The following is a 20,609-nucleotide window of genomic DNA, read 5'->3' as shown; positions in this document are numbered from 1 at the left end:
ACTTAATGAATTCTATCAGAGATGTTCTGGAAGCATCAAATTTTGAAGAACCCTTCTTTATAAAGTCATATGAGTGGCACGAGTGAACGTAGCGGTAAATTTGTGCTGTGCTAAAAAGATTTTTAATAGTGTATAGTGTGACTTTTTATCACAATTGTGCTGCATTTTTTTCAGTCTGGATACAAGTGTTCTTCAGTAGTGTTGTTGTTGTTGGAATTTTCATTTGTTCATGTTGTGTTTTGCTACTTGTTTATTCTTACTGCTTCTGAAAATGGCATCTGTAAAGAACTGCACATAGGCGACATGGAAAGCTTCAGTACAAAGATCAAGTTCCTCCTGATATTTTTCCCAGTGGATGCGATTCAAAAATTGCTACATGTATGCACCAATAAGTGTGAAAGATTTGTGGAGTGTTTTGGTAAATGAAAAGAAGGAAAGCATTAATGTATGTGAAAAGTGTGTTGATAGATTAGAACAATTAGAAATGGGAGCAAGAGTTGAGACTGCAGTAGAAGAGCTTAGGCAGGAGTTAGTGAAAATGAAACATCTGGAAGAGAATATTAAACATCTGAAGAAGAGATTGGCTGATGAGAATGAGATGGAAGAAGTTAGTATTACGAAGAAAGTCAAAGGATAGTCGAATATCATTGTATACAATGATATACGACTACCATTGTATATCATTGTATGGGGGCTCAATCATTAGGGGATGTGATGACTAATACAGTGCAAAAAAACATGCTTTCCTGGTGAAACAATGAAACAAATAACTGATGTGTTGCAGACGAGAAAAAAGCAGGCATCAAAATTAGTGGTGGTCGTGGGCACAAATGACTTAGTTGGGAAAAAAAGAATGTTGATAGAGACTTGAGGAAGTTGTTGCAGTAGCTAAAGAATAATAGTGTTGTTGGAAAAGTCATTAGCATGTTGGAGAAGGAGAACAAAGATAATGAATATTAAGATGGCTGATTAGTGTGAGACAAAGGGGTTTCAATTTGTAAATCTGAAGGCATTTGAAGGAAAGTTAGAATGATTTAAAGTTGATGGATTGCATTTAAATGGATTTCTTGTTGGGCATTTAGAAAGGCTGTTTTTTCTGAGAAGGCACAGAGTCAAGAAGCTAATGCAGTAAATGATCAGTCTACTTTATGTTGGAGGTTTAATGGATTTTTTACAACACTCAAAAAGAATTAAAATAGAATTTAATACTTCCTATATTTCGTCCTAGTCACTAGGACATCTACGGGGATTACAAAGACAATTAATGTAACATGCACACAAAAACTTACAATACTAAGCCCAACCACGTGGGTGACACTAAAGTCCTATCTAGGTGGAGCGCCCTCTAAGGGCAGTTGTAGGTGGCCTGGAATGTAAGGTGGGACCTCTGGTGATGACCGTTTCCCAAATCTTCGGAAGCTTAATACAACCGTATTTGTTAAGATTTGGTTGGTTTTTGAGAGCTGCTGCTGCTTCTAAGAAAAGTCTCTCTTTCTTGAATTTGCTGTGGTGGAGCATGGTGGTTTTCTTCCATGATACTCTGTGGGTAGTGTCCAAAACATGGTCAGCCAAGCCTGAATGGCCATAGTTGTGTTTAACGATGTACGACTTGTGTTCCTCTAGGCGGATGGATGCTGATCTGCCTGTCTGTCCAAAGTACGCAAGCTTACAGGAACAGGGTACTTTGTAAACTCCAGGCTGAGAGAGAGGAGGGAGCTGATCTTTCGTAGAACGGATAAGGGTAGCCAATTTGCGGTAGGGCTTATATGCTGTGTGTAGGTTATACTTTTTTAGTATCTTGGCTATTTTTTCCGAAGTGCCACGGATGTAGGGTATGGTGATGGCATTTTTAAATTCTTGTTGACGAGAGGGACGGGGAATGGGGGAGGAATTGATTATTTTTTTGATGCTGTGTTCGCTGTAGCCATTGGAGAGGAAAGTTCTGTGTATGTGGTTAAGCTCTGTAGTGAGGGCGGTTCCACTGGAACAAAGATTGTGTGCTCTCTTGGTAAGGGTTTTAATGATGCCATATTGTTGTGAGGGGTGGTGGTGGGAGAGTTTGTGAATGTATCTGCCTGTGTGTGTGGGTTTTCTGTATACAGTGAAGGCAAGTGTATCATTAGGCAGGCGCGTGACTAAGGTGTCTAGGAAGGGTAAACAATTGTTCTTTTCCTTTTCCATAGTAAACTGGATTCTTGGATGTAGGCTATTGAGATGACCAAGGAAGGAATCTAATGTGTCTGGGCCATGAGGCCAAATAGAGAACACATCATCTACATATCTTAGCCAGATAGAAGGTTTGAGTGGGGCTGAGTCTATGGCTCGTTTTTCGAAATCTTCCATATAGAAATTGGCAAGGGGGGGTGAGAGGGGGGGAGCCCATGGCGGTTCCCTCTATCTGCTTGTAGATTTTGTTATTCCAAGTGAAATACCCAGAGTTGATGGCAAAGGAAAAGAGATCTAAGATGTCAGAGGGAAAAACGTTTTCTAAGAGAGATAAAGTGTCAGTTAAGGGAATATTGGTAAACAAGGAGGAGATATCAAAGCTTACTAATATGTCTGTATTATTCAAGGTTAAATTTTCTGTGAGGGCTTTAAAGTGGGTCGAGTTTTTTATATAAGAAGCTGAATTTCCGGTGAGGGGGGACAGAGAGTTGGCCAGCTGTTTAGACAGTCTGTAACAAGGTGCATTGGTGGCATCTACTATAGGCCTGAGTGGGGAATTAGGTTTGTGGATTTTTGGTAAACCGTATATTCGGGGGGGACGGGAGCGGAAAGGTTTAAGTTTTTTCGTGACGTCGGGGGGCCAGGAGGTTACTTTTTTAAGTAAGATTTTTAATTTCTTAACTTGCGTTTTTGTGGGGTCGTGTTCTAGCGGGATGTAGGTAGCGCGATCGCGGAGGATAATGTTCATTTTACGATTGTATTCGCTGGTATTAAGGACAACTGTGGCATTACCTTTATCCACTCTGGTGATGACGATACTTTTTTCTTTGCGTAGTTTCTGGAGAGCCATGCATTGGGAATAAGATAAGTTACTTTTTGATGGCGAAGAGTGAACGAGGATGTTGGCTACGTCGAGTCTGATGTTGTTGGCTACCTCCGACGGTAAGCGACCGATCCCCCGTTCGACGTTAACCATTACATCGAGCACCGGCACTTCTTTCGGGGCGACGGCAAAATTACGGCCGAGGCAAAGGGCGCTGATGGCATCATCGTTGAGCCTTTTGGACGAGAGGTTTATTACTGTCTGGAGCGGTTGAATTTGTGGTTGTGGTTTGTCTTTAACCAGGTTGTTGTATTTCTTGACGTGTTTGTTTTTTATTTTCTGAAATTCTCTCTGTGCGGAAGTTTTCGAAATGTCGGAGAGAATCGTCCAAAGTTCAGGGTTAAGGATGGTGGAGAGCTCCGCTTGTAAGGAGCCAATGGCGGCGTTCGTCACTGCGAGGGCGGCACGAGTAGAGGCGATTTGCTCGCGTAGTAATGCTAAGCTGGCACGTTTGTATATCCGGAGTGCTTTTTTAGAATGGAAATTAATCTTCATTTTAACACATTTCGGTATCACTCTTGTATCCCGACATCTTTTTAAAAAGGCCAGCCTATTTAGTTGTCTAGATAGTCGTAGTTTTGACTTACCGTATTGCTTGGATTTGCGTGCTAGCTCTTCTCCATGGATGATTAGAATTCTTGTGTAGAGGCTTAAGTGCTGTGAGGACATTATGTTGATACATTCACAAACTCTCCCACCACCACTCCTCACAACAATATGGCATCATTAAAACCCTTACCAAGAGAGCACACAATCTTTGTTCCAGTGGAACCGCCCTCACTACAGAGCTTAACCACATACACAGAACTTTCCTCTCCAATGGCTACAGCGAACACAGCATCAAAAAAATAATCAATTCCTCCCCCATTCCCCATCCCTCTCGTCAACAAGAATTTAAAAATGCCATCACCATACCCTACATCCGTGGCACTTCGAAAAAATAGCCAAGATACTAAAAAAGTATAACCTACACACAGCATATAAGCCCTACCGCAAATTGGCTACCCTTATCCGTTCTACGAAAGATCAGCTCCCTCCTTTCTCTCAGCCTGGAGTTTACAAAGTACCCTGTTCCTGTAAGCTTGCGTACTTTGGACAGACAGGCAGATCAGCATCCATCCGCCTAGAGGAACACAAGTCGTACATCGTTAAACACAACTATGGCCATTCAGGCTTGGCTGACCATGTTTTGGACACTACCCACAGAGTATCATGGAAGAAAACCACCATGCTCCACCACTGCAAATTCAAGAAAGAGAGACTTTTCTTAGAAGCAGCAGCAGCTCTCAAAAACCAACCAAATCTTAACAAATACGGTTGTATTAAGCTTCCGAAGATTTGGGAAACGGTCATCACCAGAGGTCCCACCTTACATTCCAGGCCACCTACAACTGCCCTTAGAGGGCGCTCCACCTAGATAGGACTTTAGTGTCACCCACGTGGTTGGGCTTAGTATTGTAAGTTTTTGTGTGCATGTTACATTAATTGTCTTTGTAATCCCCGTAGATGTCCTAGTGACTAGGACGAAATATAGGAAGTATTAAATTCTATTTTAATTCTTTTTGAGTGTTGTAAAAAATCCATTAAACCTCCAACATAATGTCCTCACAGCACTTAAGCCTCTACACAAGAGATCAGTCTACTTGTGAAGCAGCATAGCACATCTAAATGGATTGTACGACAGGAGGAAGATGGATACGACGTTAATGATATTGTTGCAGCAGCACAAAGTGATAGAATGCATAAAGGTGAGGATGAGATAGGTAGGAATGGAAATCAGAGTCGGGAAATGGGAGTATAATCAGACCAAAGCGAGAGGTGTTGTATTGTAAAATGGTCTGTTATATTGTATACGTTATCTATATATATGATCTTACTCGTTGCTTATTTTTTCTTTCTCTATTCTGGATATATTCCTACCTTCCGAAATCTATATTCCTTTCACCTGAGAGTAATGGGAAATTTTTTTTAAGTTATCGACTGCGCCACCCATTCCTCGATATGGTAAAAGAAATATGATATATTTCCAGTAGGTTGCAAAATGTCTCTCAACTATATAAAAGAAAACTTAATCATCCCCAAGTAATCAAATTTTGCTTTGCATCTGGACCCTTTACTCCCGCACTCTCTATACCAAATCTTCCCATTTAGGTTCGATTTTTTTGGGATCAATGCATTGCAATAAGAATCAGATCAGGCAAAACGCCACATAAAATGCAACAAAAAATTTAATTAATCACTAAACAGACATATATTTTACACTAAAAGACAGGGGATGGTCCTCTGTAAAATTCTCAAAATACTAAGGCAAAACATGCATATATCTTCGCTTCAATAAAGTACACGTTATCTATTTAACTCAAGGAAATATCTTTAACAAAAATTCTCAATGCGTGGAAAAGCAGCATTGAAAACATATCACAATCAATTCAACAATTTCTTAAATTAGCTAAGAAAAGCAACACATATATATACAATATATAAATAAAATATATACAATCATTAGATTAAGCCATAACATAAATCTTTCCCTGGGAATGAGCTAAACTTATTCATAGATGCATCAACAATTTCCTGACAGAACGAGTCTTTAAGTATGTCCCACTTAATTGAATTGTCAGTTCATTAACCTATCCTTAAAATTGTCACACAGTCTTAACAAAATAATATTCAAACTCACATGGGCTGTATTCTATAAGGGCACATCCTTCAGTTTCTGCTGGCTGCATCTTCCTATGATTCTTTTCTTCTAGGTCCTTGGATTATCGGCAGCTCATCAGGTCAGCTCACGGGACTTGGGTGGCTTTTCATTGGAATACTAAACACACTGGCGAAGGGTTGCGATTTGTCAGGGCCTTCATGGACTCAGGTAGAGCGGAATGGCTCACGGACAAGTTCGGCTGCTCCTTGGCTGTTCGTCCCCTGGTCATCCTCGCTTCTGCGCTATGACGGCCTGCGGCATTTCTCCCTTTGACCTCCTGCTTCCCTCCTTCAGCTTTCTCCTCGGCACATCAGGGCTTCACTGTAAAATTCTTACTATGTAGTCTCCCTCTCTTTCATTCCATCTCTTCTCTCGTCTTATATCCGCCTGGGTTCCCAAAACCGTGGGTTCAGTTTTTTTTAATCCCATGCATTCCTTGCATGCACTTATGCAAACCCCTTAAGTTATCATGTGATTCCTGGTTCTGGAACTTTCGCCGATCCCCTTCATTCTCCGTCTTCATGTTCTAATCAGATTAAGTCGGCTGGCAGAACATTCGGTTGAATCTTGCCGCCCCCTTTCTGCATTGACCTTGAGGTTACTTAGGGTCAAACTTGTAAACAAAGTTTCAAATGGCTTTCCGACTGTAGGGCGTTTCCTTTAGCCTTGACAATTTTACATCTTTTGTTTTTCAAAGAGATAGCTAATTCCCGTTGGGCTGGACACAGGCTACATACAATACTGAATACTAAAGGAAAAGGTTATTTACAGGTGTTCTGGGTTTTGCCTATCTGTAAAAACTCGATGTATTTGTTATGCAAAATTTCTTCATGCTGCATCGAATTTTTACAGTATACCAGCTAGAATAGAGGATGTTGGCACTTGTAGAATGGCCTCAAAGACACAAGAATTGCTATGCTTGTACACACATAAGGAGTATTCGAAACAAGAGAGCTGAGTTTGTTGCATTAGTTGCAGCCCAATCAATATGCCCAAAGATAATTGGAATAAGTGAAACTTGGTTGCCGGAGGAGAATGTGATGTCGGGAATAGAAATTGAAGGATATATAATTTTTCAGAAGCATAGGAATGTGAAAGTGGGGGGGGGGGAGTTCTGTTAATGACTACAGAGGAATTGTGTTCCACAAAGTATGGAAATTGATAGTACATGTACCAATTTTGAATCTGTGTGGTGTGAAGTTGAAATTAACAGGCTAGTATATCCAATAAGATGCTGCTGTTATATGCCAGGGAATGTAGAGAATACTGATTATGAAATGTTTACACAAATTGGTTGGGCATGTAAAAAGAAGCTGATCCTACTTTCATTACAGGAATACAGAATTGAAGGAGCAGATAGCGTACGGGGACAAGGAGAGCGAGTTTGTTGAATTTCTGGAAGATAAATATCTTTATAAAGTAGGTAGCATGTGACTGAAGCAACTAGAGGCTTTAATGTTTTGGATTTGGTGATAATTTCACAAGATTTATTTTTAATGACGTAATGCCACTGCTGCTAGTTGGTGAGAGTGATCATAAGGTACTTATTTGGGAAGTGGTGAAACAATAAAAGATTACTGCCAAAAATGGATATATATGTGGAAGCATAAAGCAGGTGACTATAGGAAGCTCTGTGGTCAAGTACCATCAGTACATTGGGTAGGTGAGCTGAGCAGAAAAGATGTTGACAGTGCATGGACATTCATAAGGCAGTATATTATTATTATTATTATTATTTGAGACTTCCAGGGAGTCAAGGACTCATCGAAGAAGGTTGTAAATCACCCAAACCAGCTATCATACCCTCCCTTAAATTCATTCACACTAGATGCACTCACTACCCATAAAGGCAAACTAATCCACTCACTCACTGGAAGAAAACCTTGCTGTTACCCTTTCTTGACTGCAAATAAATTTAACTTCCATGGATGCTCCCATATTCCCTCCCCATCTTCCATATAATGAAAAATTTCATCAGATGATATCCTATAACACCCATTCAAAAGTTTATAGACTTTTATCATATCACCCCTCTTTCTCCTGTTAACTAGAATCTGCAATCCACATATTTGCCATCCGTTCTCATAATCTAAATCCCACAATCCAGATATAATCGTTGTAACTCTTCTTTTCACCCTTTCCAGATCTTCTTTATCCCCTTGGAACCTCGGAGACAAAATATGCACACAGTAATCCAGGTGGGTCTTATCAGAGCCTTATAAAGAGGCAAAATGACTACCTTATCCTTACATGTTAAGGATCGCTTCAACATTGCAATTATCCTCTGAGTTGTATTTGCAACTTTTGCTATGTAAACTTTGAACTTCAAATTCCTATCCACCAATATGCCAGAATCCCTTGCCTCCTCAGTTTCTTGTAGCATAACCCCATCATTTTCAATAAAGCAATGAACTCAACCCCTTTGTTTCTAATGCTCCTGGCATTTGTGTATAGACATAATAAATTACCACCTAGCCTATTCTTATAATTAGATAAGACCATATAGTCTGCCCATAGTCGAGAGAACCATAGCTGGTAGAGTGCCAAGAAGAGTTAATTCATGTTGAAGGGGGATTACAGAATAAAGGATGTATGAATTCGTCACCAACACACAAAATCACATGTTTTATATGTAAAATTTTCCAGCTGTTATATAAGCGAAATAGTTACCACTTTAACAACTTTGCATGCATTTACCTTGGCAGTTGCATAGTTGGGGAATTAACTAGCAGAGTTGGTGAGTTGTGTGTAGTTGGAGGAATAAGTGGTAAAGAAGACAGTGAGATGTGCATAGTGGAGTAGAGTTGCATGCCCTCCTGCAAGCAGTCGCTGGACTCATTGGAGGTGTCACATGATAATAATACAGTCAAGTAAAACTATAGAATTTTAGCTGAATGCTATATTCACTTTTTTGCATAGTATTTGATATTATCCTTCAGAGATGAATTTAACAGTAAGCATCAGAGTTCAAGTTATACAGTGGTACCCTGGTTGTCGAACAGAATTCATTCCTAAGGGCTGTTCGGGCTGATTTGTTTGAAAACTGAAAGCATTTTTCCATAAGAATTAATGTAAAATGGATTAATCCGTTCCCAAACCCCCAGATGATTGCTTATTTAAAACCTTTATAATAGTACTTTGTGCATAAAATCATATACAAAAACATTAAAAATGCTTAAAATCTTACACAAAAAGAATAAACACAAATAGATAAAATATAGACGAAAATTTAACTTTACTTTAACTACATTCTAGTTTCAGCTTAGCTACTAGCTTATCATGGCAGTCTATCATAGGCCTTTGAAAAATCAAAGTACACCACTATATATGTATCTCCTTTATGGAGTGAATTTGTCACCTTGTAATACATAAGCAGAGTTGTAATTTATGAACAAAGAAAATCGAGAAAACGCACAGCAAATTCGAGCAGGTGTCTGCACTGAGTGGAGGCTGCAGTGTAACTGACACTCTCCCGCCTTACATATTAGCCCATGGAGTATGTGGTTGCTGGTTTGCCTGTTCGGAAAATATGCTCAGGAACCGATTTGTTCGAGATGAGAGTCGTTTGACAACCAAGGTTCCGCTGTATATATTTTTCTGTGAGCTCACATTGTACAACATGTAGAATGATCATGTAAATTTTTAACAGATATTTGTTATTGTTTCCATGATTTCTCTTAGTGATTTGTTCTAACGTGAAATTATGATCTTGATGGCCTGAACACAGCTCATTTTTCTTAGCCTTTACTTGAGTATGCTGGCTTAAATCTTACTGGAACACTTAGTACAGCAATTTCTCCATAATTCTCACATTCAGCTTTATTCCCACCCTTTTTTTTTTCATAGATGGGAACTATGAGAGCTTCACTGCAGTCATCTAACAGTTCTTCTGAATTAAGCAGTGTAAGCACTTAAATACTTTTATACCTCCATATCTGAATATTGTTAGTCAAATATTATTATTATCTGACCTCCATGGAGTCAGAGGACTCATCATGGGAGGTCTATACTCTTGCACGACAAAAGATCATCGAGTTGTGCCTTGAACCCAATCACCGCATTCTCCACACTTTCAGGCAATGCATTCTATTCACCAATCACTCTCCATGCAAAGAACCTACTGTTCACTTCCTTTCTCATACTCTCCTTATACAACATTTATGGATGTCCTCTAGTTCTACCCTTGCCTCCATCTACTATATGAAATATCTTCTCCATCTTACCATATTAATGTGGAGAAGATATTTAAATACAAAATTAATGACGGAAAAACTCACGTAAAAAGATTTTTTAATAGTATAATTTTCGCCTGTTTGTCACAGGCATCTTCAGTACATTTTAAGCTCAAATTAAACAATAACTGACAATTCCAATGACCATATAATCTAGGTGGATGACCAAAGAAGGTTCTAAGTTTTTTCTTTTGATCTTCATTCCAAGTCGATACATTATCTATAAGAGAACTAAGTCTATTCAATTGACTCCTGGTAGGATCTGATGTAAGAGGCCTATAAGTTGAATAGTCGCGGAGTAATAGAGACATTTTTCTCTCATATTCATTCCTATCTTGAATAACTACAGACCTCCCTTTATCAGATTTCGTAATAATTAAATTGTTGTTATTCTTCAGTGATTTCAATGCTTTAAATTCAGAGTAAGAAAGATTAGGACGAGGAGGCTTGGCATTAAAGATAATTTTCGCCCATTCAAAACGTAACCTGTTGACTGTTTTTTTGGGATAAGAATCGAATAATTCTGTCTATGTTGTGAAAAAAATCCATAAGGGGAACCTTATTAGGAGCAACGGTGAAATCATAACCTTTTGATAAAACAAAACGTGCACTGTCTGTTAGATTACGTCTGGAAACATTGATCACTACTTTATCTATATCAATAACATTATTACTGGGTCTAGGTAGGCTGACCAGAGATTCAAACTTGCGTTTTAACTTATCACGAGAATCATTAAAGACCTTTAGGTAAGAATTTGAAGATATACATAATATAGTGTTGAAAATTTCAACCGTTAAAACAGATTCTAGAGCTTTCTTGATGTCCATAATTTCTCTATTTAAGAGGGCTAGAGACTTTTTAGCTTCATGTAGCTGATAATTTAAAAGAGACTTACTAGCTTTTACATAGATCCGATGAGCTTTTGGAGACCTGAAAACTTCTTTTATTTTACAGGAGGTAGGAATAACCTGAGCCATCTTATATTGCTTTAGGAAGATTATTCTGTTAATGCATTTAGCCTTCTTTACCAAAACTTTACCGTATCTGGCAGATTGTTTGGAAATAGACTCTCCATAAAGTCTTGCTCTCTCTCTATGTTCACTGGGCATCTACAGATGCCGTATGGTCACTCCGATGCTCGGTGATATTCCACACCAGGCCTCGCCATGTAGTCCTGTTGTTTGCTTTTTCCAGGAACTTTAACTTCTATTACTGTTCTGAGAAGTCCTCCTTCCATCCTTTCTATGTGTCCAAAATATTTTAACTTTTTTCTGTCAATATCCATAAGAAGATATACATAATATAGTGTTAAAAATTTCACCTGTTAAAACAGATTCTAGAGCTTTCTTGATGTCCATAATTTCTCAATTTAAGAGGGCAAATATGAGAATGGGGAACTGGACAATGAGACTTATTTGTGCCTATGATCCCACAGAAGGTTCTACTAAGGTAGAAGTGGAGGAATTTTTTGAGACTTTAGAGAAAGCAACTGACACAATGAAAAAGGAAAAGTTGGTCCTTGTTGGGGATCTAAATAGCAGAGTAGGAAACGATTGTCAGACATACAAACATATTTTGGGAAAATTTGGAGAAAAGAGCAAAGCTAATAATAATGGCAAATACCTGTTGGATTTCTGCTCAGGACATGGACTGGTTATTACTAACACCATGTTCCAACATAAAGATGTGCACAAATTCACATGGAGAGAAGAGGCAAGGAATAAGAAAAGTCTCATTGACTATGTTATTGTTCATAGTGACATTTTCCCAATGGTGCAGGACACCAGAGTGTACAGAGGATTTGAAATTGGAAGTGATCACCATTTAGTCTTGAGCAGGATAAAATTGAATTTCATATTGAAAAGTTTTATATTTATGTGTATTTATATTTTATTCACTTTCTTTACTTTCAATATCTACTGTCAATTCTTTATTTTTATTTTATATCTGTATTCAATATCTTGTCCTTGTGTTAATCGATTTACTTTATTTCTGCCTTAAACTGATTACCCTGATAATCCTATCTTAACACAAGCTATGGTGTGCTAGACTCAGAAAGCTATCTATCTACTTGGCTGAATACTTAGAGTAACCACGTGTATTTGAACTCTCGGACAAAGGGCCTATCTCTTTGTTGGAGATAAATCCTTTGTATTTTACTGTCTGGAGTTGTTTCCCTGTCAGATACTGGCAAACTTATTTGTTCTGCTGCGCCAGCCAGTATCCTTAGGTTATTAGGAATCCTTATACTCTCAGAAATTATACAGAGGTGATTATCCTAACTCTTATCTTTTAGCACCTAATTATCTGAACTAATTTCACTCAATGATGTTTGCAATTGTGGCCTCTACATTCAATTATACTCCGCATTAGGTTCCAAAATTTATGAACGATGAGTTGAATTCAGGCACAGACTAATTTCAGGTTAAAACATAAAAACATATTTATTAAGGTCATTAAATTGTACATAGTTACATTCATTCTCACTATTAAATAAAAGTCATACGCAGGTGAGGAGCTAATATAGGCATTTAGAACTAAACTAAAATCTAACAGAATCTCCTTTCACAATTTCACTCATTATATTGTACACAATACATTTCTCAAACTTCTAATCTTCACTATTTACCCTATTATTCTATGTTAAAAGATACAATTCATGATGTCACACTCTATCTAATCTACAATCAGTGAAAAAGCTACCGAGAAAGATAAACCCTGGCAGTTAACGCTAATCTACTGAAGTTCCTTACTAGAATGTCTGTTCACATATAATACTTGACTGCAATTCACACTTATTCTCAGCATGATTCTCTTTTAACATAAAGGAGAACAAAACAGTACTTTACCAAGGTAGTCCACATTCTGCATACAGTGCTAGGTTCTCCTTCCTTGAAAAACTGGATCTGGAGCATCGTAGAATTACCTTACGCACATGGTCATACTTGGTGTTCGTCTCGTCTGTCCCTTTCAGCACGGCTGATGATCTGTCCACGTTGGTCTGGTTCTGTTTCCAGTGATCCTATTCCACATCGCTGCCATGAATACGAGGACAACAGCTGCCAATATAGAAGATATAGAACATCTATCTACGGGCTATCCTGGATCCATCACGAGGCGAGATAGAACTCCTCGTCCGAGAAGAGTAGGTCAAAAACCAAACGGTCATGACTCGAGCAAGGGCAAAAGTCCGGCAATCAAAAAGCCTTCTGCAAGGGGCGGGGCTAACCCTTTTTATTTCGCACCTTTAGCACCCTCTTTTCTCTTACAAATCTTCGCCTGACACTCACCTTATTTTCCCTCTAATCCATCCGGGTCACCGTGTTTCCTTAGGTCAGTGTCTTCTGCAAATTCAAGCATCAGCCGCTTTCCCATAATTTACACTGCTGCAAGCGTAATGCTCACCCAAGCACCTTGAACTTTAGATTACATACGTTTCACATAGAACATATTATCGCCGTTACAATTAACTAAAACATACTTCTTTACATGAAATTGATATAATTAATTATGCGTTGTATCTTTACATAAATTATTCGTTCTATGCAGTCTTTTCACAATCAGTTTCTATATTAAAGCTCAAGTATCTCTTATTTATTTTTTAATTCTTGTTGAATCCTGAATAAATAAATTTTCCATTCAAGGTTCAACAAAAGAAGAACATGTAAGAAAGTTTTAAAGAGAATAAAAGTTGAGCAGCTCTCAGATGATGTGAACTGTAGACTAAAATACGCAAATATTATTCAAGACAAAATGAAAGAGTTTGAGAGTAGGAACCAAACCTTTGAGATTCAGTGGCAAGCCCTGAAGAAAACATTGATTGATTCAACAAAAGAGTCATGTGGTGAGGTTGTGTGCAAGGATAGAAAAATCAGAACTTGATCATGGTGGACATAGGAAGTTAATGAGATAGTGAAGGAAAAGAAGAAAGCATATCAAAAGTTCCTGGCAAATAAGTCAGCTTGTGCTCTTAGAGAATACAGAGACAAATGTAAGAAAGCTAAACACTGTGTAAAACTGGCTAAACAAAAGTCATTGGAGGACTTTGGCAAGAACATAGAAAATAAATATCAAGAAGGTGGCAAGATACTCTGGATTTTGTTGAAGAAACTCAGAAATGGAGGAAAGAGTGCTGTAAAAGGAATTAGAGATGATAAAGTTGACATGAAAATTGGAGATAAAGATATCCTTGAAGTATGGAGTAATTACTTTGAAAAACGGCAAAAAAAACACTGACCAGGCATGTAGTCAGGAATACATAACCATATTTGAAGTAGAAAAAGCCTGAAATGTGGCAAGGCAGTAGGAGTAGATGATGTTCGACCAGAAATACTCAAGTATGGAGGTATAAAAGTCATACAGTGGCTGCACTGCATAGTTCAGAAGGCCTGGACAGAGGGACGAATTCCAGATGATTGGAATAGAGCTCTCGTAGTACCCATATATATAAAGGGAAATAAAATTGAATGTGAGAATTATAGAGGTATTTCCCTACTGAGTGTTCTTGGTAAGATATATGCAAGTATACTTGAGAAATGGTTGAGAAGGATTGTGGAAGAGAAGCTTGGTGAAGAACAAGCTGGATTCAGGCCAAATAGAGGCTGTCAGGATCAGATTTTCACTTTACAACAGATAGTTGAGAAATCATGGGAATATAACAAAGATCTGTATTTAAGTTTTGTAGATCTGGAAAAGGCATATGACATGGTGCCAAGAGAGAAGCTGTTCAAAATGCAACAGTTATATGTCAATTGGACATTATATCAAGCAATACTTAGTCTCTGTTTGAGTTGTAAGTCAGCAGTTAGATTGAAGGAAGTACAGGAAGATGGTTTAATGTTAAATCTGATGTGAGACAAGGATGTACATTATCCCCTCTGTTATTCATTATATATATGAATCACATTATGAAGGAAAGTGGTATTAAACCTGATATCAAAATTAGAGGTGTTAATCTCAGCTCTTTGCTTTATGCAGATGATGTTATACTTCTAAATAAATCTGCTACAATTCTGGAAGATTCCCTGACTAAATTGAATAACTGATGTAATAGATATGGTATGAAGTTCATCATTAAATAGACAAAGACAATGAAAATAGGCAGAAACATTTAAAATATCAACTGCATTGTGAATGGAGAAGTTATAGAACAAGTAAAACATTTCATCTACTTAACACAATTTTTAGTGAAGATGGTAAGTTAAATATGGAAATATACCACAGAATGGACAAAGCTGGTATGGTAGGAAGTCAACTGAATAAATTTATATGTAATAAGAGAGAAATTAGCCAAAACACTAAATTAGCTATATACAAGAGAGTTTTTAACTAATTTTAACTTATGGATCTGAGAGCTGGGTTAGAAGTAAAACCCTTGACCAAACACTAGAGACTGCAGATATGAGAGTTCTGAGAAAGATTAGAGGCGTGAAATGGCATCAATGGCAATATCATAATTAAAATGAGGATATTAGGAAAGAACTTGAGATTGTCAGCATCCAGGAACTCACTAGCAGAACTAATCTCAGGTGGTATGATCACTTAAGCAGAATGGGAGAGGGAAAGTTAGCAAAACAAGTGTTCTTTGCCAGGTTGGCAGGAAAAAGACCCAGAGGAATACTAAGATATAGGTGGATTGATACAGTAAAAAGTGCCTTAGAAGATAGAAATATAAGATCTGATAATGTCAGAGTCTTGATAGTTAACAGACTGATTTGGAGGAAAATTATAGATAGGAAGTTAGTAATGATGTAAATTTTTCATATAGATCTATCATATCATGTACACCCCCCTGAGGGTATATATCAGGAATTTGATGATGATGAATAAAAGCCATATAATACAAAAGTATTTCTTTTATAGCAGAATGAATTGCTGTTCTACAAGGAAATGAAGCTTGTGAGGAGTAAGATTCACAATTGACATCTTAGCATTATCTAGTTTGAAACACATCTTTTTCAGTCTTATTTTGCCTTTCACACATTCCATTACATTGAAGATGGTAATGTAGTAAAAAACTTCTTTATATGTGATAATTTACATAATACAGAATAAGTTCTGCTGTAAAAAAGTTTGCTCTGATCAGATAAAAGTGTTTAAGGAATAACATGCCTTGAAATGATCAGTTTTAAAATTTATTAGCTACAATTTGAGCAGTCTGATCCTTCATAGTCACTGCTTCTGGAAAGGCTCTAAGGATGCATTTATTTCCTCACTCTGTTGTGGATATGGGTCCCATTATATGAATGGCTTCTGCTTAAAATGGTCTACCTGGTATAGGAAAGAGTTGTGAAGGTACCTTGCCTCTAGATCTATTGATGGAAGTTTTTTCACTTGGCTATGCTACCAATTATATATTTGGTTTAATCCTTTATTCAAGTGTAAGCAAACAAAGTTTACGACTAAAGCATTTTCAGGACTGGGGCAACTCGTAAAGGTGGAATAAGTTCTGATCACTTGCCTTAGTATCTCCTATAATGCAAAGCACATCTCCTTGCGGACATGTGTAATGCTAAACATTAAGGGAAGGGCAACTACCCAGACTGGTTTCAATCTTTATTGAGGTGCTGTTTAAGTAAAGACCTCTCTAAAAATTAGGCCCCCCAAACCACTTCCTACAAGTGACTGAAGGACCATCCAACTCAGCGTTTTTCCACTCAGTGACAGGCTCACCCCATCACCGAGAAAAACCTCAGCATTGTCTCTACCCATTGGCAGGCTCACCCTACCACCAGACAGAGTAATAATCTCAGCAGTGGCCCCACTCAGAGATAGACAAAAACCTACCCACTAAGGTGGAAGTAATGTAAACGTCGTATCACCATATACCAGTTGCCAAAAGGTGTCAGCACCTTATTATTATAATTCTCTGGATTAGACATAGTTGATGGAAGTTTTTTCACTTGGCTATGCTACCAATTATATATTTGGTTTAATCCTTTAGACAAGTGGAATCAAACAAAATTGCACATGAAGTATTTTCAGGACATGTATAGCATTATACATGTCTGCAAGGAGATGGGCTTTGCATTATGGGAGATAATAAGTCCAGTGATCAGAACTTGTTCCACCTTTACCACGAGTTGCGCCAGTCCTGAAAATACTTCAGGTGCAAACTTTGTTTGCTTACACTTGAATAAAGGGTTAAACAAATATATAATTGATAGCATAGCCAAGTGAAAAAACTTCCATCATCTATTGGAATGATGGAAGTTTTTATCTTATTATTAAAATCCAGAGAATTTTAATAATAAGGTGTTGACACCTTTTGGCAATTGGTATATGGTGATATGACTTCTGCATTACTTCTGCCTTAGTATCACCACCTCTGGGTCTGGCTCCTACTTATGAGACCTCAATAAAGGTCAAAACCGGTCTGGGTAGTGGCCCTTCCCTTAATGCATAGCATTATATACGAGACATGCTTTGTACTATGAGAGATACTAAGGCAAGTGATCAGGACTTATTCCACCTTTACCACGAGTTGCCCCAGTCCTGAAAATACTTCAGGCATAAACTTTGTTTGCTTACACTTGGATAAAGGATTAAACCAAATATATAAACAGTAGATCTACTTCGGCATAGGTTGACAAGATTTTATACATGAATTAATTGTCACTTCTCATACCTCTCCAAAAATACCTGCCCTTAATTCTCTGTCAGGTTACCTCAAATCCTTATAACCAGGTAGATCAAAATCATGAAAGTATAAAAAATTTCTCAGTTTCATTATAATTAGAGCTGAAATTCTCACTTTAATTCTGCCCTTATCCATCCCTCTTGATAACAATAAACCATCTTTTTCTAGCTAGAGCATTTCAAAGAAAGAAACTTCAGGATTAGACTAACCCGTTTGAAATTTTTTATACATGATTTCATTACATTGCACTTTGACTATAAGAGATCTCTCTCTCTCAGTTTTGACAGTTAGACAATTTACCATTAATCTTAATTTAATTTGAAAATTCTCATCCTTAAATTTATACTAAGAAGTCTGTTCTCTAATCCCCCTTAAGACTAATACATTTATTCCAGCGCCATTATCCTGTCCCTTTAGTGGTTCTCAGTAAGATCTGCAAAATACTCCCTCTACAGCTTCAATCACCTCTTGATTCGAAGAAAAACTCTGACCAGTGAGGAAGAGTTTTAGTTTTGGGAAGAGATTGAAGCCAGATGGAGCCAAATCTGGGGAATAGGGTGGAAGTTCTAACAATTCATAGTTCAGATCCCTTAATTTTCCCATTGTCAAAACATCTTTGAGGGCAGGTGCATTATCCTGATGAAAGATGATTTTTTCTTCTGCAAACCGGGTCTTTTCTCACAAATTTTTTTGTGTAGTCTGGTTAAAATATCGGAATAATATTCCCCGGTTATTGTTTTACCCTTTTCAAGATAATTAATAAACAAAATGCCTTTAGCATCCCAAACCACCGATGCCATGCTGATGGAACCGACTTTGGCGCTGAACAACCAGCTTCTGTCAACTGTTTTGACTGCTGTTTGGATTCTGGTGTGTAATGGTGAAACCTAGTCTCATCTATAGTAATAAATCGACACGTAAAATCAGTTTTATTCTTGTTAAAACGCTCCAACCACTGTTCAGAGATTTTCATGCAAGTGCATTTTTGATCTGCTGAGAGCAAGCTTGGCACCCATCTTGTGCAAAGCTTTTTTTCATTTGTAATTTTTCATGCAAAATATGTCCTACACGTTCTTTTGAAATGCCTATATATAATAGTCTCAGCTATTTCATGCATTTTGACTCGCCGGTCATCCAATACCATATCGTGCACTTGATCAATGATTTCTGGTGTTGTTACGCTTTTAGGACATCCACGTGGATCATCTTCAAGGCTGGTATGGCCTTGAAGATGATCCACATAAAAATTACAAAGAATTTTATAACTGCACGATACTCAATTTTATCCATTTTAAGGGATATAGACAACAGTTTTGTTTCAGACAGCTGTATAGAACAAACTACCTTGATAGAATGACTTGCAATTTCACATGAATGCTTATGACAGATAGCAACTTAGGGGAAAAAAATCTTTTGCCGATAGTGTTGCCATCTATGGTCGAGGCCAAGAACGTTTCAGACCACCCTCGTATATATATTTCTGAGGTGGATAATGAGAGAGAGAGGGATGGTGTGAGGAAGGCATAGAGAAGTCATATCTAATAAGTGGCATCAGTGAAAATTTGTTATAGATCCAGAAGTGAACTGTTATGTTGGTATACAAATGCTAGAAGTATCAAAAACAAGGGGAATGAAATTGTTCCGTTGATTGAGTTCATTCATCCAAAAATTGTTTGAATGAGTGATTGGATGATGATGGCATTCTAGCAGGAATAGAGAAGAATGGGTGTGATGCTTTTTTTGTGAAGAAAGAAAAGATAAAAAGGGAGGCTTATTGCTGTTGATGATAGAAAAAGGGGTTATACCCATGCAAGGGAGAAATAGCAGCAGTAGTTTTGAGGTAGCATTGTTTAAGATAGAGGTGAACAGAATGAAGTACTTAGTCAGATGTTGTAGTAGTAGTCCTAGTAATATGGAAAGTAGTGACCGTAAAATCTATAAGCAAATAGAAAAATGGTGATCATTATGAGTGATTTTAATTATGGCAGTATAGATAAGGATGATGAGATAACAACTGGAAATAAATTAGAAAATATACAACTTACTTGTGCTTGTATTCCCTTTGGCAATTCAAGAACTGAAGGAATATATCTACTTCTTCAGTTCTTCAAGTGTTAAAGGGAATACAAGTAACAAGAAAGTTGCATTTGCTAATTTCTTGTTTAGAAATTTGCTCAGTGAAGGTAAATTTTAAAAATTGTTAAGTCTCATATTCATCATCCATAATGTTTAATCAGTCATTTGTATAACTTGAGTCTCAGCTCAGGAATGATACCACAGGAATGAAAGGAATGTATGGTAGTTCCATTGTACAAGGGTGGTACAAAAACTGATGTGTCTAACTATCGACCTATCAGTATCTCTCGGTTTGCTAGTGAAGACTTTAGAGAAGTTGGTAAGAACTCCCATACAGAAATGGGTAGACAAACATGCTATACTCTGCAAGGAACAGCATGGGTTTACTAAAGGAAGGTCATATTTTAACAATTTGCTCATATTTTATAACAATGTTATGGCCAAGTTGGATAAAGGGAATGGATACTCTATGATAATGTTGGATTTTTCAAAGGCATTTGATAGGATACAACACAAAAGGCTGTTGCATAAACTGGAGAATATGGGATTGGAATATAATCTATTGACTTCGATCGGGGGATGGTTGACAGATAAATATTAAAAAGTGGTATATAGTGGGTGTGAATCTGCCAGATTTAAAGTAACCAGTGGTGTACCTCAGGGTTCAGTACTTGTGCCATTATTGCTCAATCTATACATTAATAAATCAAAGAGGGTCTAACATGAGATGTGCAATTGTTTGCTGATGATGAAAGATTGGCAGGGCAATCAGGGATGATACTGATATTCAGCAATTACAAAATGATTTGAATGAACTAAAAATTTGGACAAACGAAAATGGCTGTCAGTTTAATGTTAGTAAGTGTAAAGTTATGCACTTTGGCGTAATTAGAGATCCAGCGGCATATTAT

General features: G+C 37.6%; 1 protein-coding gene across 6 annotated transcripts in view; it reads left to right on the top strand.

The window, feature by feature from the left end:
• Nucleotides 1-20,609, top strand: part of LOC150102202 (ral GTPase-activating protein subunit alpha-1) — an 800,562-nt gene that overhangs the window by 539,172 nt on the left and 240,781 nt on the right. The gene's annotated exons all lie outside the window — the stretch shown is intronic.

This window comes from Typopeltis vanoorti, chromosome 10 (assembly GCF_054136105.1).
Source record: "Typopeltis vanoorti isolate ZY-2024b chromosome 10, IOZ_Tvanoo_1.0, whole genome shotgun sequence".
Taxonomy (NCBI): Eukaryota; Metazoa; Arthropoda; class Arachnida; order Uropygi; family Thelyphonidae; genus Typopeltis; species Typopeltis vanoorti.
The sequence above is the reverse complement of the archived record's forward strand: the minus strand, read 5'-3'. Positions and strand labels throughout refer to the sequence as shown.